The sequence below is a fragment of the Gavialis gangeticus genome, unplaced genomic scaffold, assembly GCF_001723915.1.
Source record: "Gavialis gangeticus isolate Ggan-Ray unplaced genomic scaffold, GavGan_comp1, whole genome shotgun sequence".
In the NCBI taxonomy this organism is placed as follows: Eukaryota; Metazoa; Chordata; order Crocodylia; family Gavialidae; genus Gavialis; species Gavialis gangeticus.
In genome coordinates this window covers 1830752-1834489 of record NW_017729022.1, presented here as the reverse complement: position 1 = coordinate 1834489, position 3738 = coordinate 1830752, and the positions used below count along the sequence as shown (strand labels likewise).

Sequence of the window (3738 nt, the reverse complement as noted above, 5' to 3'; positions counted from 1 at the left end):
GGGGGGGGGGGGGGGGAGTCAAGGCCAGGGGCCAGATAGTAAATGATAAATCCCAATTTACTTTCTCCTCACAATTTAGTATTTTGTCAACCTTTATTGTGCCGCCCTTCAAGGGTCTCTTTCTACTGAATAGACCTAGCCTCTTTAGTCTCACCTCATATAGAAACCCCTCCATACCTCTAATTATCCTTGTTGCCATTCTCTGTACCTTCTTTAATTCTTCTATCACCTTTCTGAGGTGTGAGGACCAAAACTGGGCACAGTATTGAAGGTATGGATGTACCATGAATTTATAAAGGGGCATAATGATACTTTCTGGTTGTTTGTGTATGTGTTTTGAAAAATTCCCTTCCCTACTAACATTTTGTTTGCTTTTCTGATAGCTGCTGAGCACAGAGCTGATGTTTTTTAGTGAACTGTCCACAATATGTACAATATTAAAGAAAACTATTGTTGTCTGTCACCAGCAGGCACTGTGCAGATAGGAAAGATACCTTTGGAATCCTGGGGTCTTCCACGTTGAAATGAACCCCAGTCTAAATGAAAAGAGTTTCAATGGCTACTCTAATGAATAACCAAGCTCAGAGAGGTCCTCATGGAAGAATCCAAATAAGGCAAGCCCTCCAAAAAGTTCTCTCCCCATTGACTTCCTCCTCACCTACCACTGCTGCCTGTGATGTGACTATGTTTTCTCTGCACAGGGGGAAGTTGTAGCACAGACCTGGGTCCTCTATACCATTGGAGAAGCATCTGTAAACAGAGCTGGAGTCAGTCTATCCCTATCATTTTATGCATTAGGGAACTGATTCTCCACTGCTTTGCACCTTGTTTAAAACTCTTCATAGTGGATATAAAATTCTACTAAAAAACTCTGAGTTTGTAGTGATTTGTACCTGGTCTCCAAAGATGTAAATAATTATTTCTGGGCGAGGGGAGTAAATTTTCAGGCAAAGTGTAGCAAATAAAATGTAATGTCTAATCAACATACTGTGCTAGTTCAATGTTCAAAAATTCATAAAAAATTCTGTGTAATGCAATCCAAAAACATGGATCTTGAATTTTTCAGTTCTTGGACATGACAACTTGAGGGAAGAAATTGTCATCACAGGTATATCAAGGGACCCACAAGAAGAGCCAGTCTCCCTGGCAATAAATTGTAGAGACTGAAGAACCCCATTTTTGCTGTCTGGGGTATCTTTGGTGAGTAAAGTCCCAAAAATCAAGGAGCAGCTCAGGAGATGCACTGATTCCCATAACAGATTAAACTTTTCTATTATAAGAAGATAATTTGCAACCCTCTCTCCCAACCCAGTCTTCTAATTGGAACAGCTAAACCAAAGCTACATCATGACCCATTCTACTTGGTGATTGGACACTTTTGACCTTGAGTAGGCTGTATCTTCTGTCAACAAACAACATAAGTTTTCTCTCTCTCAGACTGTACTCTCTCTTTAGGGCAAGTGCTTATTATCTATTTGTCTCATACCTAATACAGTAAGGGACTGACTTAGTTAAGGCAATAACTTGTAGTATCTAACAATAAATTCTTTCACCCATAGCAGAGATTTTCCAAAAGAGCTCTGTTTTTTCTTGAAGTTGAGAGTAATTCTTTTTGACCTTCTGGGTTGCATCTACATGTGAGCTTTATTGCAGAATTGACTAATTATCTCCATAGTAAAGCATCACTGTCTACATGTGTGCAGGTATAAGGGCATAGTAAATAAACTCCAGTGTAAAATAGTACTGTTGGACAGTACTATCCTATGGTGGAGTAGTTTATGTGCACTGAAATGCACATGTAGACAGTGACAGGGGATGGCTGGGGCACGAGGGTGCTGAAGTGTGGGCTCCACCCTGGTTCAAACTGCTGTGATTCCAGGCACGTGTGCAGATGCTGTATCTGGGAGCAGTTGACTCTGGCACAAACCGTACTGGAGTTTATCGCACTGCTTTAATAGCACATACAGAAGCACCCAGAGGGAACAATCCTAGAGCAGCACTGAGTTCTTTTGAAAATCCTACTTCATTTATCCTCCTTTATTAGAAGGTAGGACGTTCATTACAAATCTGAACGTTTTCTAAACTTTATACTCTTTCAACACAATAGCAGAAACAATACATGCCTTTATCACTAAATTATGAAAAGCTATGGAATAATACAAATCCATGTGTGAATAGGGTTATTGTGGTTTACAGATAAATATGTAACTCCTAATTCAAAACCACTGAATAAAAGGGCTGCAAAGAGCTGCAATATAAGCTCTACTTCTACTAGACATGCAATGGAGACAGCGACAGAAATGGAGGTTGAGATCCTGAAAGAGCAATCAGTTTGAAATTGAAGTAAAGGGCAAGCAGCAGCAAAATCACTTGGAGAAAAGGTCTAAGTTATGCTTGACTAGATTTTCTCCTGTATGTAAATATAGGTTATGTTGCCCCTGTGGATTTAAGTCTTATTATCTGACCCCTCTATGAACTTCACATCATTAGGCTAAAACTCCTTGCTTTTCTGAAATGCTAACAAATTAAAGACCCTCTTTAAAATAAGATAAATGAGCTAAACTATGAACCACAACCTTAAATTCTTCTTTTAAAATGGTGTAATACAAAATCTAGTCACTGCTAAATGCTGTAAGGAAATTAAATAGTTTTCAGACCACATATATCAACACACTCATCTTTCTTCCTGAAACAGTATGATTCAGAAACATGGTGTTTTCCCCAGCAATTGCATCTTATTTTTAGATCCTCTCTTTTTTAATAATAGAATATACTGCTTGTTAGCTAAGATGAAATCCTACTCAGAAAAAAAATTTCACTGCCTGAAAACTTTGCTTGAGAGAGAGTTATAGGATTAAATAATGAATTAATAATAAAAATAACAATTACATCAGATATTGTAAAAGTAATATATCACAGAAAAAATGAAAGCAACCCTGCCTATCTAGAAGAACACATCTTTTTGAGTAAGTTGCACAGTTTGCTCCACTTCCGGAAATCATAACATTTTCCAAAAATGTAGTATGATGCAGAGCATTTAGATGAAGCTCCTCAGCTCATTTTGGTTTTCAGAGAACTAAGCATTACATTTTTATTGTTGCACCTCAGATGCACACAAGGTCGCTACGAAACAACTCAAAATTCTGCATGCAAGTCACAATCATCTATCTGGCATGCCCCAAGAAAAATCTAAAAAACTAACTCTTTTGGTACAGAAAGTCAACCTCAAATTGGGCATGACCTGAAGAAACACTGATAAAATAACAAACATACCGTAGTGGTCCCTTTTCTCATGACAATATTATCGTGCTGATGAATGCTGCATAATAAAAAGATGACCAAATATGGCTGCCTCAGAATACAGGAGGCGCATCAGGCTGGATTCTTCTTTGAAACTACATTTCTCAAGAAACATTTATTTTCTGTGAGAGTTTCTAATTTATTCAATACTAGAAAGCTGAAGGAAAAACCACAGAAATTAAAGACTTTTCTTGTGAGAGGTGTACGTAGCAGCACTGGAGATTCATTAACTCATTTTCATATGAGAATGAACCTGAAAGAAATTACCTGGGTGTGATTTTATAAAAACTTAGGGTGACATCCTGGCCTCTTGAAGTTAATTCAAAATGCCAGTTGACCTCAGTGACTTTAACATACACAACCATGTATCTACAGTAAGTTGAGACAACAGGGGCCCTGGCGGGGGTGGGGCCTGGAGGTCTCCCGGCCTGTCCCTCC

At 38.5% G+C, this 3738-nt stretch overlaps 1 long non-coding RNA gene across 1 annotated transcript in view; it reads left to right on the top strand.

Annotated features, from left to right (window-relative positions):
• Positions 1 to 92, top strand: part of LOC109296997 — a 4736-nt gene extending 4644 nt beyond the window's left edge. The window contains exon 3 of the long non-coding RNA XR_002097133.1: positions 36 to 92. This is a non-coding gene — a long non-coding RNA (uncharacterized LOC109296997). The remainder of the gene's footprint in view (positions 1 to 35) is intronic.
• The last annotated feature ends 3646 nt before the right edge of the window (positions 93 to 3738 follow it).